The sequence below is a fragment of the Pundamilia nyererei genome, unplaced genomic scaffold (assembly GCF_000239375.1).
Source record: "Pundamilia nyererei isolate P.nyererei 1_Seehausen unplaced genomic scaffold, PunNye1.0 scaffold00078, whole genome shotgun sequence".
NCBI lineage: Eukaryota > Metazoa > Chordata > Actinopteri > Cichliformes > Cichlidae > Pundamilia > Pundamilia nyererei.
This window is the reverse complement of record NW_005187479.1, coordinates 1,598,001-1,607,048: the sequence shown is the minus strand read 5'-3', so window position 1 is coordinate 1,607,048 and position 9,048 is coordinate 1,598,001. Positions and strand designations below refer to the sequence as shown.

Sequence of the window (9,048 nt, the reverse complement as noted above, 5' to 3'; positions counted from 1 at the left end):
TGTAGCCAGTGAATTTTGAAAGTTCATTGGCTTTGAAAACAAACTTGTTACAAAGCCAGTTTTTGACATCATGTTTGAAATATGCTACTTGTACTTGATCAGGCAAGCCACACCTATGGAGGGGTGAAAAGCCTTCTCTCATACAGTCCTGTTGAAGCTGAGCAAAGAAAAAAAAATCTAACCAAAAACCCCCCTAAAAATTATACATGAAAGCAAGAAATCTTGATAAATAAACAGAAAGAGTTTAAGAAAAATCTGTTTTCAAATTCCAGAGTGAGAAAGGTTGCTGTTTGACAGTCCCACAGAACCGTTAATAGCCCATGGTCTGGAACACTGTAACTATACGTCTTTATCAGCTACACTGAGGCAAAAACATTAAATTGAGGATGTGTCACGATGCCTTGTGAAAGTAAAATATTGACCTACTTACTTTATATTTCTATAATGTCTTGTCTTTCAATGGAATCAATAGGAGAATTTTATTTTAGCATTTCTGACATCTTAACTCTTTATTCCTTTCAGAAAAAGGTCTCACACCACCTTGCATAATCAAAACATTTAGAAAGGTAGAATTGTTTATGCTGTCTGGGTTAAGTCTGAGATGAGTTATTTAACTTCTTTAGCTATGTTGTAACTTTAGAGGTTTATTTTAGTATTGAAAATCAGTGTGGGAGATATCACTTTTACAACACTGTGCCCAAACTGGAATGGTTCATGAATAATTGGAAACTTGACACCTTTGTGGGCTTTAACCTCCTAGGACCTGGCGTCCACATATGTGGACATCACATTTTGGGTTATTTAGACCAAAATACTAAATTTTGCTCTACAAGGGCCTGATATCCACTTACGAGGACATTATACTGCTACTGTTCTATCAAAATTTTAAACGAATATCTTCATATGTGGCTCTCATTTTTCTTAGAAACAAAAAATTAGGTAAAAAAAAAAAAGAAATCTGGTAATTCTTTGTTTTTACATTCATCAGGTCCCAATCAGCCCAAATATCAAAGATAAATTAAAAATGCATGCCATGAAAGAGTTCGGGTCTTAGGAGGTTAAAGCAGTTCAATCAGGCCATCTCAGTATAGAAACAATGTTAGTGAAGGTCACAAATGATATTCGTATGGCCTCTTATCTTTGTGTTTGTCCTGCTAGACCTCAGCACAGCATTCAATACTGTTGATCTTGATTTTTTCTTACAACCATTAGAGCATACCATAGATATTAAAGCTATTACATTGCAGTGGTTTGAATTATATCTGAGACTTAAATTTGTTCATGCAAGTGGTGAGTCTTTCTCATATGCTTCGGGTCATTATGGAGTTCCACAGGGTTCCGTGCTAGAACCAGTTCTATTTACATTATACAGGCAGTATGAAGGCGAAATATACATCTTCACTTCTATGCAGATGATACCCAGATTTCATCCATGAAGCCAGATGACACACACTACTTTATATCCATCACCAGAATGAAGGCAGTATTTTTGATTTGGACTTCAGGGTAATCTTAAATGTATTATCCCACTCAGAATTAATGGACTACTTCTTTGCCAACAATTGATCATTGCAGTCATTTTCAAGAGAAAAAAAATGAGAGTTCATCGTGTACTCCATTGTAAAGATTGTATACTTTTTTTTCTCATACTACTACCGTATTAAATTAAATTTTAGCTTTGGGATGAAGATTCTCTGCGTCATTCTTTGAATCTTACATGAAGCTAAATACTAACTAATAACACCTTCTTACTTTAGACTTAGACTGGATATATATTTCACTTTTCTTTCATTTATCTAATAAATATGCTGCAAGTTAGACCGACAACATATAAAATGTAGTGCAGGTCTAATATAACCTCAAGCCTGTGTAAAAATAGGTAATAAAACCTCACATCACCAATAATGCCATTGGTGTAGATCAGAAAAATCCGCAGATCACCTCATGGCTATCAAAGAATGACTTAATTAGGACACTTTTTGAGGTTAGGTTGGTATTAGTGGGCTTCACTTTAAGGAAATCTAGCTCACTTAACCAATGTCCTTATGAGGATGGTTTTGCGTGTCCTTGCCGGTAAATCGCGCGCGTGCTCCTATGCATACGTGTGAAAGAAAACTAGAGACTGAGTGGGGTAGAGAGGGTCACAGGGAGACACGGAGAGAAAAAGGGGTACGGTATAGGCTGCATCTTCAGCCAACGAGAGTTGGCATTCCCATGCAGAAGGAACAAAGAGGGGGGAAACGGGTGGAGGTGGGTGGGGGAGTAAAGCGCCGAAGAGTGAGGTGAGGCAGAGCTCATTCAGTGGGATCGTTGAGCTGCGGAGCTCCTCGGATTTTACTAACAGAAAATCCCTGTTTGGTCTGTGAAGCGCTCCTGTCTTGGAACGCAGTGCGCTCTGAATCTCGCGGTGGCAGCCCCTCTCTGAAGCTGATGAAATAAGGTCCTGTACGGGGACAGCACCAAAAACTTTTTTTTCGCCGCGATTTGCTGCAAAGGTAAGACAATGATTGGCATTTATTTTAAACATGCAAATAGCATACGTAAACACAAACAGGTTGATTATTAACGAGTGAGTGGCTTTTCTTTGGCGTCACATCCAGTTGGTTGTTCATCACCACAACTTACAGGTAAACATAAGTAATTGCTTTGAGAAACGATTACAGGTGCACCTGATATACATGCTAGTAGGTAAACCATTTCAAAAAGCTAACTGGTTGACAGATTTCCATCTCTCCCCCTTTTCATTAACATTTTTGTTTGTTTGTTTGTTTGTTTTTACATTCATATCGCAGCTACTCCAAAGGTAAAGTGACAACCTGCAGTGAAAAGTCCCACAAGGCCGACCGTCAACAATAAGCTTGAGCTGCAGATTAAATTGCAGCAGTGAAAAGGGCTAAATATGCTCACATTTCTCTTCGGATCGCGAAAATGGCAAATGTTAAATGAAAGTCGGTTGGACGAGATGTAGATAAACGATGTAAAGAAACATTACAGTGGACGGTTAAAAATAAACCCGGCTTTGCAATGGTCAACACTTTGATACCTAACATTTCTGGACACAATTCTGAGGATGGCCCGTGATTATTCTAATAATTATTATTCTAATTAACTGGCAGCTGAGCCAAAAGCAGCACTCTGTGAAGGTGGCTGTCCTTGTTTTCCTTCATCCAAACGCGAAACGATTCCCATTTTATTATTGTTTAGAGAAATTCAGATGAGTTAAGCGCAAATCACATAGAAAAAGTAGATTTTATTGTAAATAGGTGCTGTGACATATTTTTTACAGTTCCATTATAAATTTTGGTTTGACACCAGGTGTAACTGCGTACTAATGAGCAAACCGTGTTTTTCTTGTGTGGCCTGTGTGATTCTGAAGATAAAGCCAACAAGTTGTAGCCTGTGTTGCAGCTTCTTATAAAGTATTTTATTGTGGAAAATCTATTCGTAGCCTCGTAGAGGTTTCAGGTGTCGGCAGCCTCTTGCATTTACAAGACGACCATGCATTTGAGTAATATATGAACTCCTCCCTTAAAAAAAACAAAAAAACAAAAAAACCCCGAAAATATCTTATAGCGAGCTGTCGCCTCCCACCCCTTTCCCCCCTTCTTACCTTTGGATACAAACGCCACCCCATCTGAAACCAATCCTTGCAGCACTCTTCCTTATGATATTAAAAGGAATGCACATGGGCGTTGGGGTGTGAGCCCACACAAACACACAGTTTTCCAATCGCACCATCAATGTCACCATGGAAACCAATTCTCTTGGCACTCTCAGTTGATCGCCTTCTGCATTAATCTCGGATGGTCTTGAAAACGGTTACAGGGTTACAGGTTTATGGATGCTTCTGTCAAAAGCATGTTGATCAAACCTAGACAGGGTTTGGCGCTTCGCCTGAGTGCAGATAAGTCTATATGTTTGGGTTTAATGGGCATGTTTTCTTCCATCGGTGGGCCTTGTGAGAGGAACTGGCTGTACCATGAGGAGACATGATCGCTGAGGTCTTGACCTTCATTGTAATTGCTACGAGAATCTGTAAAGCAACTGTTCATGCAGCTGATCCATATTGGCAAACTATTGCACTGTGGCATTTTTCTGCCTTACATGACTGAACCTGACACACATTCAAGGCAAACCCACACATGCAGCTGGGGGAGGGATCATTTATATTTGCAAGCATATGTCTTTATCATGTCATGCGGTTTCACACTGTGAAGTGCAGCCATAGCATTTCACATAAATGAAAATTTGCATCCACATCAATGTTTGTATGATGCATATATTTAGCATCCACTTATACAGAAGAAATTAATAACACGTTTTGTAGGCACTGTATCTGTCAGTTCAATTTTGAATCTTCCTTTCCTGCATTTGTTAGGAATTAATTAGGATCAAAAACTAATTATTTCTAGGGTGTTTATGATTTTTTGTTACAAGACAGGAAAAGGAATTTTCTCTCTTTCTGTGCTTTTCAGCTTATAGAAATGGTCAAAGTAACACTGTTGAAAAGACAAATATTGCAACTTTAAAGACAATTTTGCAATGACTATCAAAAATGTAAAATTGTAATAAATATGTTTAAAATATGTTTTAACTCTCGGAAGTTTGGAAGCTCAAAACATGTAATAAAGGAGTTGCCAGTTGTCATGCATGTGCACGCACACACAAAAAACACGCAGTGCAGACACACACATGCACATCAAAGATCCTGCAGCATGGCCAATCTTGCTCTAGAAGTGAAACAAGTCAAAAGTATATTTTGCCAAAGCTGTTATCCTTAACATCTGTCAAGATGCTACTTTAATTAGTGAAGACAACATTCGTTGCCCTCAGGGCAGGACAGATGTTTAGGTTAACACTCACATGCACATACACGCTCACATTGTTGTGGAGAAACCGGCTGAAGGCAAATCATGGCGCCTTGTCAAAAAATCCATGCGTCGATTGACTGATATCTTCTTCAGGGACTATCTTCTTTAGTGCAAATTAAATTCCACCAATCAATCTCAATAGTTTTGAAACTTGATAAAGATCTGTTGTGCTTCAGAATTATTAGAGAAGGAATCCAGTAGATAGATTTTTTTAATGTACTCAGTTGACTGGGAACAGTGGACCAACTAAGCAGTCAGCAGTATTTAGACATGAACTGATTCAAAGAAAATTCAAGCTATGTGGTGGAATAAATAAAAACAAACAAAAACAAACAAACAAACAAACAGGTGAAAAATCACCCACTGAAATCCAAAGCACTTAAGTTTTTGCCAGACAAACTGAGGTTTTACACTGTGAGAAGTGTGAGGTAGAGTGTGAGAGAGTTAACATGTGGGAGTAATAGGAAGATAAAATGCTGGGGAGGACAGAGAGTAATACATAGAAGTCTTTGTTTTCAAATTGATAAATGATGGAGTGGGTGAGCAAGGGAGAAGGTGGGGTTGTTTCCCCTCCTTGAGACCGAGGTATCTCGAAGCACTTAGAAGATGGGGCCAGAAGCACTTAGAAGATGGGGCCCATGTTACCTGTCTGGGGCTGGGCAAGTCAGACCTGTTCTCTTATCTGTTTGGAAAGGCTTGATTGAAGACACTGAGAACAAGTGTGATTTAGAATGGGATGAGAAATGTGGAAGAATGAAGGAAAACTGATGGTAGATGAAGAAAAAAGAAAGAGAGGAAACAGGTGAACTAGAGACCAGTCCACAGCAGGAGGACATCCACAGAGATGTGTACCTGTGTCCATGTGTGGTTGTGTGTCTCCATTCACCCAGCTTCTCTGTGGTCTCGCTGGCAGTCTGTGGCATCTAGTGCTTGAGTAATCCTCCTGGGAACATTCAGAAGCTGCCAAAGTGCCATCCAGCTCCTCTTTTCACTCTTTACCACCCGTGCTTGTCTATCTCTATCTCTCTATCTCTCTTTTTACACTCATTCAGCACTCCCCCTTTTCTTTCTCTAGCTGTTGCTTTTATTCCAGTCCTTCCAAATTACAGTAATATCACCCAATTTCATTTTTTTACTCAATTTTACTGTATTTGTTTGCCAACTTTTCTCTCTGGGCTTTGAATCGTGATTTGTCTTTTTCTTGTAACTCTATCACAGCTGTGAGTCTTCCCAATATGGGGAAGAAGGTGATTCATCATCTGTTTTTTTTTCCTTTCCCTCTTGTAGTTCTGCCTATAGAACCAATGTTTTGGTTCTCAGAGAGCTGGACAGTTAAGCCTTTCCCATGGGATGACCAAACAAAGAGCCCAGCTCCCTTCACTTCTGTATGACTGCACAGGAACAGAATCATAGGCATTCACTAGCGGGACTGCTGCTGGGCAGCAAAATGATAGATCTCTGCTGGCCACGAATGAGGCACTTCTTCATTTTTGCAATAAGACACCAATATAAACTGCCCAATTAATCTCTGATGATGTGCAGGAGAAGAAGCAAAACCACCCACGTGGTGCCATTTAAGTTTACAGTTTATCTCATGTAATGTAAATTTTGTCTCAGAATAATATTTTGTACTGCTGGACTAGAATTCTCCTTAATGAGGGTTCTGACAGCAGAGGTAAAGAAAGACACCTTAACTCCATCATACAAAAACAATACAGTGAAAAAAGTTTACATTTATTTAAATATAGTAAAATTAATTGTACAGTATTATTAGAATTTCTGCCACCACAGCGTAAGGCCTCTGTATATGTGCTGGAAAGGTGCTCTATAGGCTACTCATAAACAGCAACAAAGTAAAATGGTGCTACTTTATGTACTTTTTTTGTGCTTTGCAGGCTGGTACATTGCCTCATTGCTACACTATTGTGAAATAAAAAAATTGTAATAGTGGCTTATTAAAATTCATATCATGTAATTAGATGTCATTTTAGCCTTCTAGTGTAATTTAGTGCTTGCAATGTTCTTGGCCCTGTGGCCCATTACTAAACTATCTGAATTTTGGGTTTGGTCCCATCTGGTAGACATGGGTCAGAAGTTATTGGTAGATTATCAAGGATGCGTACTGAAAGCCTGCCAGTGCCATCACATTCTGAAAGTTACATAAATACAGATAAGTTTCCTCACATACTGACTTGATCTGCTCTGCCTATTATATGCAAATCTGCAGTTTTCGATTCCTGTTTTGACCTATATTCTGCATCATATTAGATAACTGCTCATAATTAATATTGGAGGTCACCACACTAGCTGGGGGGGGTGCGCACATGAGGTTTGAGTCAGCATTTACTGGTACAGCAAAGGCCTCATCCCTCCCACTCGCTTCATCACTGCCACTGTCCTCCTCCTTGCAAAAACTTCAAACCACCCACATCCCATTGGCACCTGCTACACTGCAATTCAGGTCAGCAGGGGGAGTCACAAAATTACTCCAATAGTGATTGGTAATGGGAAGAAGAGGCAGGATAGATGGGGTCTCATTTTCTTTCTTTTTTTTCCTTCCTGGCACCAAAGACCATGCCACTATGAACAATCATCCCATTGTGTGGCGACAAAAGAAACATAATTGAAGCAGATTTAGAGCTCAAAACAAATAAAAGACTTCATCTGAACAGTGATTTATCGTGACAGATTCACACTGATTATCAGATGGAGCTCCTTTTGGTTTATACAACAGCTTTGTTAACTTGATGTCAGATGCCTTTGCATTTTGCAGAAAGTAGCATCCAATCGCAAAAATGCTCTACTTTCAATAACAATAATAGAGCTATTCCATTAATCTGTAGATTGAGACTTTCAAAAAGTGTAACTAAAAAGATGCCAAAGAGCCTTCTAACTGTTAAAATACATTAATAACAAACATTTTTGTTTAACCTGTCTTTAGGTTTAGGAAAAGTCTCTCGTATCCCACTGGATGCTCCTTTTGCTGTTTACATTTGTCTACCTATCATTTCTATGTTTGATACTTGAAATCCATGTTTTGGAAATCAAATCTTACTGAAACTCAAAGGGGGAAAAACATAAAAATAACACAAAAACAACAAAGAAATTGTTTAATTGCCCATTTCACCCACTACCCCTCCCAGTCTCACCCACCTTCCTCTTCCTTTGCCCCTTTTTACTATTCCACAAATCCTCAATTAAGTGCGTAATGGGCCTCAGAGGCAGGTTTGTGTGCTTCTTTGTTCAGCCTTGGGGGATCGACTGGCATTAATGTTCCTCTTGAGTATGTAAATAGCCTGAGCTGTGGGAGCGCAAAGCAGAGCTGCTACTTGTCTACTTAATCGCAGCGAGCTCCATCACTTTCGGACATTTTAGGGAGCTGAAGCAAGACATGCATGAGAACTTCAGCACTAAATACAATACCCACACTTAGAAGAGTAACCTCAGCACCCATGTCCACCCCCCAATTCTTCCGGAACCCCCCCCTTCTTTTTTTTGCTCTCTCTCTCCTGATTCCCTCAGGACCCTTTACTCTCACCCTTTCTACCTAACTCCCCCCCAGACCTGGCAGTGGGCCTCACCCCTCCTACTTACACAACTCCCTGACCAATCCTTCCTCTGCATGTGTGCTGCTCCCCACTGCTCAGCCTATCCCATCTTGACAAGCTCCAGTCGATAGACCCTACAGTCTAGTTTTGTTTACCTCACCCACTTGTCCAGCGGAACACACAACAATTGTGTCCATTGCCTGTTTGTCAGCCCCCTTTTCAGAACTAAGAGAGGAGAAAGAGAGGGTGGGGGGGGGGAATGAAAAACAAAAATGGAGGCAACAATTAAGTTTTCCCTCCTCCCCATGAACCCTGTGCGAGCGGTTTCCCAGCTCTATATTCTGTGAACTAACTTGGAGGCCTGTAAAGTGGCCCATTATTCTAGTAGGGTTGGCGTGTTCCAAGAGCGGATTGCCTCAATGGCCGATGAGCACAGAGAGGGTTTTGTTAGCAGCGTTTGGCTCACCACATTATGCACTGGTTAATTAGGAGCTCTATCTGTCTATCTATCTATCTATCTATCTGTCTATCTGTCTGTCTATCTATCTATCTATCTATCTATCTATCTATCTATCTATCTATCTATCTATCTATCTATCTATCTATCTATCTATCTATCTATCTATCTA

At 39.9% G+C, this 9,048-nt stretch overlaps 1 protein-coding gene across 1 annotated transcript in view; it reads left to right on the top strand.

The window, feature by feature from the left end:
• The first annotated feature begins 2,140 nt into the window (after positions 1 to 2,140).
• Positions 2,141 to 9,048, top strand: part of slc1a2b (solute carrier family 1 member 2b) — a 25,083-nt gene continuing 18,175 nt past the window's right edge. Inside the window, exon 1 of the mRNA XM_005737666.2 lies at positions 2,141 to 2,495. The gene's annotated coding sequence lies outside the window, so the exon portion shown is untranslated. The remainder of the gene's footprint in view (positions 2,496 to 9,048) is intronic.